A 14,318-nucleotide genomic window follows, 5' to 3' on the forward strand; every position below is an offset into this window, starting at 1 on the left:
CTGCAAGCAAGGGGGTGTGGTGGTGGTGCAGTGGGTTGGGCCGGGTCCTGCTCTCCAGTGGGTCTGGGGTTCGAGTCCCGCTTGGGGTGCCTTGCGACGGACTGGCGTCCTATCCTGGGTGTGTCCCCTCCCTCTCCGGCCTTACGCCCTGTGTTACTGGGTAGGCTCCGGTTCCCCGTGACCCCGTATGGGACAAGCGGTTCTGAGAATGTGTGTGTGTATCTGCAAGCACTGAAATTCACTTTATTGTGGTTTATTCATGTTAACTCGTAAGACTGTCCACTAGTTTCATTAAATGCCACAAAAGCCTTTGCACTTAAACTCTACAACAAGGATACCATCACAGCTTGTTGGTCTCATAGAGTAAAGTTGGTTAACATTCCATGCCAAGAACAAAAAAGCTTATGGGTTATCCTTGCAACTGGGCCATCCCTTGAAGTCCTGCTCCTGAGAGGAGCATTTGTTATTGTCAGAACTGCATTTAACTCCCTTTTTATTATTTCACATGCATTGAATTCATTGCAATAAAATGACTATAGATGAATGTAATAATGTCAAATTTTGTTCTTGCTCAAAAAATAAAAATGCTCAACTGAAAGATGTAGTCTAGTGTTTCCCAGGCTTGTTCCTCAAAAGCTGTAGTCCTGCATTTTTAGAGAATGCATTTACACCTGAGACAATAAGTGAGGAGAGGTACTATGCTAATGAAATGTAAATAATTAAATAATATAGAAATGCATTATAGCGGTCATGGGTAACAGGGGATAGGGGAAAGGTTGGACCCAAGTGCAGGAGAGGTTATCTGAGACCAAGGGATCGGCGAGTTTTTGTTGTTGGGGATGGGCGAAGAGTCGGTCGATCGGCGGTCAGAGTGGGAGTGAGGATCCGTAGACGAAGTCAGAGGGGGAGGCAAATGGTCAGAAGCCAAGGAATGAGGAACAAGAACCAGGGATGAAGGAAACCAGGACATGTGCACAAGAAGGACGGTTGCCTCTATGAGATTCAGCAACTGAAACGTAGTTGAATGGTGGTTTTTATGGCCAAGTGTTTCAAGTCAGTGGCTTAACTGACAGTGCTACTAGCTGAGGTCCCGGTGTGGTCGTGACAATAGCAAAATTCATGAAGCAGCACCCAAACAGCAGCAATGGTCACCCTTATATAGTCCTGTACTAACATACTATATACCACTGTAGTTATAGCTAGTTTTATGAGACTACCTCCAGAAAAACATGATGTGTTAAATAGACAATCTTCAAGTGATAGAAATTTTTGATTCTGTCTTACACCAGAGTATTAAAAAGGATTCCCAATCACATTGTGCCAAAAACATCTCTGCCCGAGCACACGTTATAACAAAGCAAAAGATGAATTCATAGATTTAATAGGCTTCTTTTGTCGAGATTGATTCCCTGTTGTTTTATTGATTTTTGCTTCGTTCAGCCATGCCACAAACACAAGGAGCTGGCGATTAACCAAGTGCGCCAGCCCCACAGAAACCAATTTCAATTGGTTGTCATAGCAATGTTTTCGATCACATTGCAAAGTGCATGAAAAAAAGCACTCATTTAGATTCAATTCTCTGAGATCACAGAAGAACACACTGTAACTTTACAATAGTAAAAAGTTAAATGAACACAATGTCAAATATAAACGGCTTTGTACATAAAACAGAAATTGGATTGGTCTAGTATTGTCATGGACCTGTTCTTTCTAAGGTTTATTTTGTACATTTTTACATATGGATTAATATTCTGAAAGAATGAACTGCGTTATTAAAGGTAATCTTGAAAAACACTGAACATTATCACACAGGACTATATTTTTACACTTAAGGGTTTATCAAGTGGATCACTGACAATTTCAGTCTATTATACTAGTCACAGTTAAGAAAAGTTTAATATCTCACCTATTTGTCACAAAGAAAGTCTGAGTTTTTATTACATTTACATTTACATTTACATGTATTCATTTAGCAGACACTTTTCTCCAAAGCAACGTTCATCTCATAGAAAATACAATGTGTTCATTAACATTAGGAGAAAGAGGCATAGATGCAGACGTGTGATTCTTAAGTGCAGTTAGTTTGTTTCTTTCCACCATATGAACCAATGTTCATCACACAAGTAGCTGCATTTATGTCTTGAGAGTTTGAACTTAAAATGAAAAAAAAGATCTAGTGGAGAATCATAATTTCCTCATATTCTGTCATGGTTACAGAATCTACCGGGATACAAATCAGCACTTAATGGGGTTATATAACTGAAGCGTTTCCATGGTGAGCAGTGACTTAGGGGTTAAGTATTATCTTGTTGAGCAGTAAGACACAATATAATTTGCATCATTAAACTTTTCATTAGGTGCAACACTGCGACACAAACACAAAGAAATCATTAAAGCTGACCTGTTAATGCTACTGAATATTTATAGTTGCACAGTTTCAACTCAAGTCTAATGATTGTTATCGTGTCATTAAACCTGACCAGAACCAGCACAGGCGTAAATATCCATAGCGCATGACTGTTAGTAACTGCTGAAGGAGGACTTTGTCTACTGTCAGAGCCTCATTGTAATGTGTATGTCTTCTTAACCAATTTCAATCTGAATTAGTTTAATGCAACATTGTAAATTGCTCCTGTTGCATTAGAGTGCAGAAACCTTTCAGTTTCCATTGTTTCTAGGAAGCTACATCTTGACAAGCCCTCGGTAACAGTGAGATGGGATGCTTCTGTTTGGTTGAAAGTTGACGGGCGTTGTCTGCATTACATACCATCCTCCCCTTAATGGTGTTGTATATTTGAATTGTGTGGATTTCCTCTTTGCCTTTCCTGTTATGCTGATTTTCCTGACAGCCATCCTCTCAATGATTGCACGCTCTCACCAACTTCATGTGGAGGGGCTAGGAGGTACTTTGAGTGGATGAGTTTGCCATAGAGTGACATACACCAGTATAGACCTACTCAGGCTGGCTGAAACAGAAAACCACATTAGAAAGTATCATTAACTGAAAGGTCACATATGATAACTAATTTAAAAGTTGACGCAATAATTGCACTGCCACCTAAGTGGTACTCTGGAAGATATCTAAAAGTTGGCAAGCCTGAGCACAACTATTAAAACGGACAACTGATTATTGAATAACCATTTTTACCACTAGCTGTTCACACTTTTCACTGTGCCATGAAAGGGAAATGCTAATAAATGTGAGATGTGTTTTCCCGCTTTGGTTGGAAAAGATGTAATTAATGCCTTGGCACAGCTGGAGATAGCATGAGAAGTAACATGTAAATGAATAGCTCTATAATTTACAAAAACTTGTCCTTTCAAAGTTAAAATATATTTTTGAAAATGTCAGGTGAAAAAATTCAAAACATGAGAAATGTAGCATTAGCTTTATAGCTTCACCTGTACGATACATTTTCAAGCTGCTGAAAATATGTGATCTCAACTCATATATCTACTACGTTACATTTACGTTTGTTCATTTAGCAGACGCTTTTCTCCAAAGCGACGTACATCTCATAGAAAATACAATGCGTCTATTACCTTAGGAGAAAGAGACATAGCTGCAGATGTGTGACTCTTAAGTACAGTTTGTTTGTTTCTTTCCACAATATGCGCCAATGTTCATCACAGCGGTAGCTGGAGAAAACTCAGAATATCGACGATTCCTGATCACCTCCCTAGTAATTTTTTTTCTGAGATACACAAACATTTACATTACATTGCAGGAGTAGCTGCGTAATGGTTTATCTGGGCATAATCATAAAGTTAAGAACATTTACACCTTACATGAACTTAAGGGATTGTGGGCAAAGTGAATCTGGAACAGATGAGTTTTAAGACCCTTTTTAAATGTGGACAGAGATTCAGCAGTTCTGAGTGAGAGAAGGAGGTCATTCCACCACAATGGAGCCAGAACTGAGAACCTTCGTGCCTTATCTTTCGTGCATGGGACCACCAAGTGGGCAGATGTGGAAGAGTGTAGCAGTCTGGTTGGGATGTAGCTTTTTAGAGAACATATTTTTATTTTGTTCATATGTACATATTTTTATGTATTTTAATGTATGAACATATTTTATTATTTATGAGGTATAATTTTGACTGCACCCAACAGTAGTTTCCTTACTACAAGGAACTTTAAATTAGCTGATAAGGAAAATAGCCTTGAACGTAGACATAATATGCCATTTAGTTAGACGTAAGGCTACTTTCCTAAGTACTGCAGTTCAGAAATGGAATCCAACACACCGACCTACAGAGCAGTTTCTGGATGTCCATATTTATTATAACTAAGGCACAACTCAGACAGTAAAACACAAAGACATGCCTCAAAACAAGTTAAGATGAAAAGGGGGACATGTAACTCACTTGAAATGAAATACTGGTATCTGCCCTTATTATGAAAAACAGGATATCTGTAACCTTTAAAAAGCCACATTTCAAAATACAATGTAGTTTGTTTCTGAGGACCGAGTATCACTGACCTCAAATTTCCAGATATATTATTATTCTCAGTGGCAGAGGACTCATTTATAATATAGAGGCAGAAAAGTCTGAATCCAGCTAAGCATGTCCTCAAGTACAATAACAGAAACAATATATTCACGGTCCTCTCAGCGGAAAGGTAATATGTTCCCCCGTTATCATCTAATGTTCCTGATATGAATGTAGTTGAGGAGTAATAGAACAAAGAACCTGCTGAGGATCTGGAATATGAGTCGTAGAAGAGACAACCATGTATTGTTATAATATTGAAAAGGATAACTACTCAGACTTGTTATTTGATTCCAAGTCTGTCATAATTCATAGTGCATTGAATGTGCCACCCAGCCTGTGAATCCCGGACGTCAACTGCCTACCCAGTGTTACGTCATGTCCCAGAATTTCTGATCATTTGCTGCTCTTTACATTATAGCTGTTTTCTTTAGTCCATAAAATCTGTGTTATTTCACAAATTAAGATTTCTCACTTAACTGGATAACTTGTGAACAGATTAGTGCTGATTGTATCTAATGGAAAATGCTGTGTTATGTAACCAGGTATAATAAAGTTATCTGACTTATTTCAGTAATCTCACTTTTGAAACACTCTCCATGTTAACATCAAACATGGAATACAATTATCCTGTGGTTTATTCTCATATACTAACGAGGAAAAGGAGGGAAAATGCAAATGCTGATGTGAAGTAAAAGAAAGCAACAGCATGTTTTTATTGACCTTCATCCCCCTAAGTTTTTAAATATTATCTGCAAATTTATTCACATTAATTATCTGATGACACATCTCGTCCTTAAAAGTTTTTGTTCGGTGAGATTGATCATGTGGAGACCTGTTAATGAGCAATAATCAACCATCTGTGTCCAAACAGAAGAATTTCCCAAAGTCACTGAGTTGTACTCGGCATTAAAATGACCCAGGCTACAGAATCCGGAAATTTATGACTGGGTGTGGACCCATTTTACAACAATGGAAAATTACGGACTGGGACTCCGGAGAACTCTGTGCCAAACATGACATAACAGAAGACACAGAGATATTATTAGCTGAGCATGAGTGAGGTCTGCAAAGTTTTTGGAGGGCTGTTCTGGCAGAATCCCCCTGGATGCAGGTATGTGATGTAACGGGCAAAGAGTTAAGCGTGAACACTGACAGAAAGTGATAACCAGGCTTTTTTTTACTGCAGAAAGCAAAGCTCCTCCACAAAGCTGCCAGTAAGTTTAACAGACAATGGACTCATCAAGATCCTGATGAATGGTCCGTTAATACACACTGTGGGCGGCGCAGCGCCACAGTGAGTAGTGCTGCTGTCTCACAGCACCTGGGTGGTGCGAGAGGATGTGGGTTTGATCCTTGCTCGCTCTGCATAGAGTTTCCATGTTCTCCCTGTGTCTGCGTGGGTTTCCTCTCACAGCTGAAAACACATGCTGTTCAGGTGGACAGGTCACTGTAAAACTCACCAACTGGATGAATACATATGTGTGAACTGGTCTATGGATAAAGGGGGTTGTGGTGGTGCAGTAGTGCAGTGGGTTGGACCGGGTCCTGCTCTCCAGTGGGTCTGGGGTTCGAGTCCTGCTTGGGGTGCCTTGCGACGGACTGGCGTCCCATCCTGGGTGTGTCCCCTCCCCTTTCGCCCTGTGCTGCCGGGTTAGGCTCCGGCTCCCTACAACCCCGTATGGGACAAGGGGTTTCAGATGGTGTGTGTGTGTGTATGGATGAGTGACTCATTGTAAGTCATCTTGGGTGAATGAGGTATGGGCTGATGACACTACAGAGTGTTCAATGGAAGTCATTTTATAGAAAAATATCTGCTAAATTAATAAACATAAATTAGAATATATATACAATAACACATGTTCTTTATAACATGGTTTAGCAAATCATACTCTACATATATTAAATGCGTAACAAATCCCAAAGGAACCACTGATTCTGACATCTTTTGTCACACTGCAAGGCACCGAAGAGGCTGCATATAAGACATAATTAATTATGCAGGATTACAGTCTATATATTAGCCAGAAGGGCCTCTTGAGACTTCCAATTCCCAGTAATTTAATCTTTAAGTGGAAAAGAGTACGTTACACGACAAGATACCTTATTGGTATTTAAGTATGATGAAACCCAAGGGACACCACCACAGTTATGCAAATTAAGAAGAAATCGACACAAGCAGAAAAGAGACGTTGCATGTTTGATTTGACAGTGTAAATATGTGATATCACATCAGTGACTGCTGAGAATCAAGAATGCACGTGGCATAAACATGAACAATCAAGAATGCACACGGCATAAACATGATTCCATTATTGTGTATATAAAGCTCAGAGACCTCTACAAGGTCATTTAGTGCATAAGCCTTTTTTAAAATGTACATATTAATTCAGATATTCATCCATGGTACTTGTTTGCATATTTTCACATTGAGTCACCATTTCACCTGAACACCTATCTTCAAATTGTGAGTGGGAACTCCCACAAATTCGGGAGGAAAGGCTAACTCATCACAAACCCACAGAGGACAAGAAACAAACCAACAAGCTGTGTTGCTGGGTGCCCTTGGGATAAAAACCAATTTAGTCCTTCATAAAAGTTACAGTACAACAAATTCCAGAAGATCTCCAACTAGGTACATAAATCATTGAAAACAAATTATGTCAAAAATGGACCCCTGAACAGGATAGTGTCTTAACCACTTTACCCGAAAGCCTGAAAATTCAGATATTCCACTCAAGTGTCAGAAACTAGAGAGAGCTTTTCAACTACAAATTCAAGAGGCAAGCAGAGCTGTATTGAAAAAAAAAAATAGCTGTCAATACCACTTGCAGACTACACAAAAAAATGTATGAGATCACCATGAGATCCGGGTTAGGGATTGTAACAGGCTAGTAGTACTGCACTACTTCGAAAGGCCGTTTGTGAATTCTGAGAAATCTCACACTTTAGAACTGTGGTCCATCAGTCCATTGTGCACAAGGGAATAAATTATTCAGTTTTGAGGTTTCTTGAAATCCAGTTAATTTTAAGTACTCATAGTTCTTAGCAGTAATGACACCAAATGATTTGGTACATGTAATGACACATTTCACTGTCATCTCAGAAGCCTGTATTTAAGACCATAAATGTAACTTTGAACACTAAAACATAATGGCATGACTCAGCTCCTGGATGTGTGGAATGTTTCATTGTCCTACAACAATTAATTCTAGGGAAAATTGCTTAGTTTTCCACATAAAACTTTTCACAAAATATGATGCCTCCCTAACAGACTCCATAAAATCATCAAATTAGATTATTATATTATTTTCTAATTATTGTGTGTGAATGGCTGAGAAACATGAGAGATTTTTGTGTTCATGTTCTGTATTTATGGGTGAAAGTTTTATGTTTGCATGTACATGAAGAAACAGTAAATGCAAAATAATCTTTTAAACTATAATTTTCTCTCATAACTGACCAGTATGATATGGAATAACTGGAAAACATGGTTTCGGTATAAGCAGCTTAATAAGTATTGGAGGAGGCTGAAACATTTTCCTCACTGAGGTTTGTAAAATGCCATTCCATTTATTTACCACATATCACCATGAGACACAGTATGACCGGGATGTAAACAACCATCTGAATGCGTCAAGGTATTGAGGAGGAAACAAAAAGGGCAGCTTAATTTTCATGCTCTTTTGTTTGATCTACTTTGTAACAAATAAATGTTCTTATTTACATTACTTTTGCTTTGGATATGTTTGCCTGTCTTGACCATGGTAAATTTTCACTTCTGCTTTCTTCTTTGTATTGTCATAGCACGCTACATAACATCCACTTTGCGTATTAATTTCAAGCCAAACCGATTCATGTAAACAAGAAATATTTTCTCCTTTTTATTCATGGTAACATTATTCTTTAAATATTTATTTCAAAATAAACTCTGCTAGATCTGACATTGTTTTGAGAAATTCAAAGCAAGAATGAAAGCTTAGTTTTTATTATTTGTTGCAAGGAAGCCAGTGAAGGATTTGTTAAAATTTCACAACCATGATTGTGTGGCAAAGTCATAATCCACTACTTTGTGCTCAAGGCCAAGCGTGCCAGAAGCTTCAAAGTTCTCCAGGTTCTCCTCATGCAGTGTCTTTAGCAATGGTTGCGTGTGCTTCGCCTGTGCCCACACTCCGAGTGGGTGAAGTAAGCTTCAACACATCATTTCTCCATTATATAAGCCAAGCTTTGAAGTCAAGCAAACTAGTGTCACACTTAAGTTCCTTTAAATCCCTCCATTTTAGCTGGTCTGTAGAGCCACCGTAAAGTCTTTCCTCCCAGTCCTCAAAGCCTTCTGACTCTGTCTCTCTCTCTCTCTGGGTTTCCAAAGATATCCAGTCTATATATAAACCTGTAGCACACAGCCACTCTGCAGCTGCAGGGACGACCAGAAGCTCCTTTGATGGTATGCTTTAAATTCCAAAGATGGATGAAATGAATAGGGATTCTTTTTTGCTATGATGATGCTCCAAGGTCAGCTTTGGCAAGGGAGAGCTGTCCTGTTGCCATAGAAACCTCCCCAACGGTGAAGGCAGCTGAGCGGAAGCCTTCGCAGAGCCCTTGCCCTACACCACTGACATTTCATCTCCCCATTATCACAGCACTCTTTCTCCACGTTAACACAAGTTACTGAGTAGCAGCAGACAGGCAATGTATTTTATTACAAGCAATAAAATTCAATGTAATAAAAGACTGCACATGATTATAGCAAGAAATGAAATTAGAGAAGAAATCATTTCCGTCTTTCTTCCCAAAACGGTGTGACTATGTTTAGTGATTTGGTTGCTTTCATTGTCTGTTTTCACTTAGCTTACATTTTATGCCAAAGCACCTTACAGCTTTGAGCTGCTTATTACAGATTTACCCATTTATACAGCAAGGTAATTTTTAATGCAGTTCAGGGTGAACACTCTGGTGTACTACAGCAGGAGTTGGGCTTCAACCTTAAGACCTTCAGAGGGAAGGCGGTGACACAGAGCAATGAGCTACCTGCTGCCCCAGTGTCTCAGTGCTATAGTTGGACTACTGTTTTCCAAACAAAAGAGATCAAGAGTTATATGTAACCGAGGATATTCTCATGTAGATGTAAAATAATTTATGGAACTGTATGAGAATGAATGCAGTTAACTGAGCTGATTTAAAAAAATAAAAAAAAAAAAACGTAAATCATAAATTCTAAAAAATATTATCATAGACTGGATGGAACTATACTATATAATATATACAGCAGGTATGTTTTATGATATTTTGTAAGGACAAACATGGCAGGCACCGATGGATGTTTCAGTTATTAATCGCACAATACTGCAAACTGCTTTCTGCTCTACACTTCCACACCCCTGAACCTTCTCCCACTCAGCCGCCCCCGTGTGTACGCTTTCGCGACGGGTGTAGCATCGATCCACGGTTTTTAAATGCATCACAGTGGACACAAAAGGCCTGAACATGGAACACATTTCCCCAGTCCTGCAGAGCACTGAGGTAAGAAAACAACGAGTGTCACAATGACTAAATCCTCTAAATTCAAATTAAAGGAACTGAATAAAACTTAAAGGGGTTGTTATTAGTGGGAGTTTTTTCTAAATGAAAAACAATAAACTTGCAAAAACACGCCTTCCCATAATTAACATGCATTTCAGCAATTATGACTGTAGTTGCGGAATGTTTGATGCACTTCCATCTCTCTGGTGGGCTGGAACGTGCCATCGGGTGAGGATGTTGAACAGAGTGAAGGAAGGTGGTAGTGGGGTGGTGTCACTGCATGTACGTCAACAAGGAGATTTTGCAGAGTTCAAATATTTTGTTTGAATCTGACAGGTTGCTGCTTCGAATAAAAAGTCTGCTTGGTTTCAAAAGCTCTTTTCATTTAAAAAAAAAAAAAAATCAATTTATCCATTCAAGGTCCCCAGGATTTATTTGAAGGCAGAAATTCTGGCATGTTGTCCAGTGCAGCACATAGATTAATTCCCTTCACATTTATTTACATGTGTCCCGAAGTTTGAGTCACTTTTTCAGCTTTTATGTTTAAAATAAAACTGTCCTGTACAAAATATAATTGCTTTATTTAAAATGTTTTTTTTTTTTTTCCATCTAGTTAAATGGGCAAAGATGTTTTCTTAAAATATTCTCTCTTTTTTACAGCTCACAGGCATTGAGGGATTAAGATGAGAGAAAAGCCACCATTAAAAGTTACTTTTAACATACAGAGAAACACTTGATCAGTGGTTCTCCTTGTGGTCTTTTTAATACTCTTGGCCACATACTTTATATGTATTTTAATACTATTACATAGGGTAGACCTGTTACAATAACAGCCTCATGTTATACTTGACCTACCTGACCCAACACAGTGGCTGCCGCTGTGATTTGTGACCTCATCACTGTGCCCCCCTGCGTATTCTTACCAAGGGGATCAAGTGTCAGCGGAGCCGGAGGAACAGGTGTGCCTCCGAGGAGAATAGGTTGTGCTGTTTCTGATATATCTCAGCTTTCATTGCCTCACTACTATTAATGGGAGGGGGAAAATGTGTCCCTCCTGTTTGGATAACAATGAATGATTAATTTATGATCATGCTACGGTGTCACTACAATGGCACCTGTTACTTTCTCATGATGTGAGTGTGTTTGTTTCATGCTCGGGTTTCTCTCGGTGGTATCACCGTAACCTGGCTTTTTATTTATTTACACAAACAGTGGGTTTCAAAGTTAAGGTGTGCTTCAACCTTAGGATGATGCTTGAAAGTGCTTGTAAATTCAGATGTGAAAATTTACCACGTTACACCGTACATCCTCGAGAAAGTGAGGTCATCAAAGACCTTGTCTTATCATTCTGTGGAGAACTGTTCAGTTCTCTTGAGCTGCCAGCCTCTTGTCCCTACTGATTTCTCTCTGTCTGATGCGGCTGATCGATAGATTCTCCTGTTTCCCTCATTGACAAGTGATGGTGAGAAAATCTGTATTAGTGCTGCATCATCACTCACCAGGTTTTCTTCAGGGCTTGGTGCTGCAATTCGTTTCCTCTTCCCGCTGAACTAAATCCTCCAAGTTTGTCAGAACCCTGCCTTTTGCTGTCACTTCGAGGCACCATTTCTGGACAAATATTTCTGCTTACACAGGCTGAAAGACAAAACATTTTCGATGGGTAACAGTGATATTTACACACACACACACAGACTATTGGAAACCACTTGTCCTGAGGTGAACCAGAACCTAACCTGGCAACACAGGGTGCAGGGCTGGAAGGGACACACCCAGGATGGGATGCCAGTCCTTCACAAGGTACCCCAAGCAGGACTCTAAACCTAGAACCACCAGAGAGCGGGTTCAGGCCAAACCCGCTGCACCACCATGTCCCCACACCCCTTCTACAGTGATATTCACCTTAACCTATTACAGTTTGATTATCTCACATGAAATATGATCACATATGACGCCCCTCCATGCTAAAAAGATGCTTTATTATTCCTATGTATTAACAACCCCTACTAACAGACCTATGTTTTAATTTTCAGTTAAAATATGTACAGAACACCCGGAAAATGCTTTGACTTTTGTTTACAACTTTTTATAAATGTCAGTTAAAAATCTGTATAATATTACATTCTTGACAGAATATGTTGTACATAGCTAATGAAAAAGTTACCAAGCCCCCCCAGTTTAGTTGCAGATACAAGGTTACACAATACTTGCTGGTACATAATTTTTCTTAAGCTCTTGGTAAGTTGATGATGGAGACACCTGGTAGAGTGATGGTTTACGCTGCTTCTGCTAGATCCAAACACTGTGGATTCAAGCCTCACCTCCAGCTCTAGTATTCTTCAGTGAAGTACTTGCCCTGAAAGAATTTCTTTGGTAAAATTTACCCAACTGTGTAAACAGGTAAACAATTGAAAGTCCCTTGACATTGTAGGTTCCTTTGGAGGAAAGCGTCAGCTAAATGTAACTCACCTCTTACATTGGTGTTCGTATATGTCACCTCTTTTTGGTGGTCTGTGCTCTTTGCCCTAATCGGTACGGCAGCTGTACACCCCCTGATTCCAATATATGTTCTAGACCAGCTTAATGGACAACCTGTAATGCATGAATTCTGCTCATCTTTCATTGTAAATTTTGAATGCTGCTATTTGTGTTATACTCTATGTTGTTTTATTCTGTTGCACTTTTACTTCTTTCATTTTTAAAAATATGGGTTTATTGTAAATTGTTTCGGGGGGTGCGGTGGCGTAGTGAAATAAAATTATGTAGAAATAAAATTAAGATATTTGTTCAAAACTGATTTAAAAAATATGTTTTGACAAGCTTTTTAAAGGAATACTGAGCCTAATATAAATATTACATTTATATTTATTCATTTAGCTGATGCTTTTCTCCAAAGCAGCTTGCAGTGTTAATCTACCTACAATTGTTTACTCATGTACAGGGTTGGGTAATTTTACCTGGAGCAATTTGGGGTAAGTACCTTGCTCAAGGGTACTACAGCTGGAGGTGGGATTCAAATCTATGGCCAGTGGATATACAGTAGGATTTTATTCCATAATTTTTGTGCATTGTAACACAAAGCAGGGGGTGTGGTGGCGCAGTGGGTTAGACCGCGTCCTGCTCTCCGCTGGGTTCGGGGTTTGAGTCCCGCCTGGGGTGCCCTGTGACGGACTGGCGTCCTATCCTGGGTGTGTCCCCTCCCCCTCCAGCCTTATGCCCTGTGTTGCCAGGTAGGCTCCAGTTCCCCATAACCCTGTATGGGACAAGTGGTTCAGACAATGTGTGTGTGGAAATGGTTTAAGGTTATTTGCTATATTACCTGTTTAGACTGTTTATTTTTTTTTTATACTAAACTGTTGTGTTTTATGTTGTTGTCTAAAGAACTCAAAAAGTACCACTTTAATTTCATTGTATTGCGCAGCAGTACAATGATGATAAAGTCTTCAGTTCAATTCAATTATAACACATATTACATATGTAAACATTTCTTCTACTTCTGTCTTCTTCTACATATGCTGAAATGAAATTAAATGTGCATTTTTGTCAGACATTTCTTGTGAGGGTTGACACCTTGCGACTCGAATTTTTGAGCAGAAATTACTTTTGCCTGTAACTTGTAATTCTTACAAAAGTAGCCTTAGTTGTGTAAGGAAAACCTTTAATTCAAATAAATAAACTCAATTAGATTTCACACACACAATGTCTACAACCACTTGTCCCAAGCAAGGTCACAGAGAGCTGGAGTCTCTCCTAGAAACAGAGGTTACAAGGATGGAAGGAGGAGGACACAACCAGGAGGGGACACCAGTCCATTGCAAGACACCCCAAGCAGGACTTGAACCCCAGACCCACCCCATGGCAGGCCCCAGCCAAACACACCGCACCACTATGCTCCCCCTTGTTACCTGTCACCTCTGACTGAAATGTCATTAACCGGAGACTAGTTTGCAACCAGCGTTTCCCCAGAAAAAGTTATTTAAATTCTTTTTGGGAACCAGCCATTTTGGGGCTTTCCAGAAAGAGAGTTTGACCTGGTATACACCACTGAAACATTTAAAGCATAATAAAATGTGAAAGACGTGATGTGAGGAGAACTGCTAATGCCCTGCAGTGATGGGGCATCAGTGTCTTTCACACTGAGGCCTTGAAGATGTGAACTGGTTGTAATCCTCCCCATCAGCACACCATTTCTGCTGAATCATGGTAATTATGTCCTCGGTGAAACATATGAGATTTGCGCTGAAGAGCGGTGCACTGATGCGAGCCCCCCCGACTTGGCTGCCATGGCACCAGGCTATGGAGCTCTG

Source organism: Scleropages formosus, chromosome 16 (assembly GCF_900964775.1).
Source record: "Scleropages formosus chromosome 16, fSclFor1.1, whole genome shotgun sequence".
Classification (NCBI taxonomy): Eukaryota; Metazoa; Chordata; class Actinopteri; order Osteoglossiformes; family Osteoglossidae; genus Scleropages; species Scleropages formosus.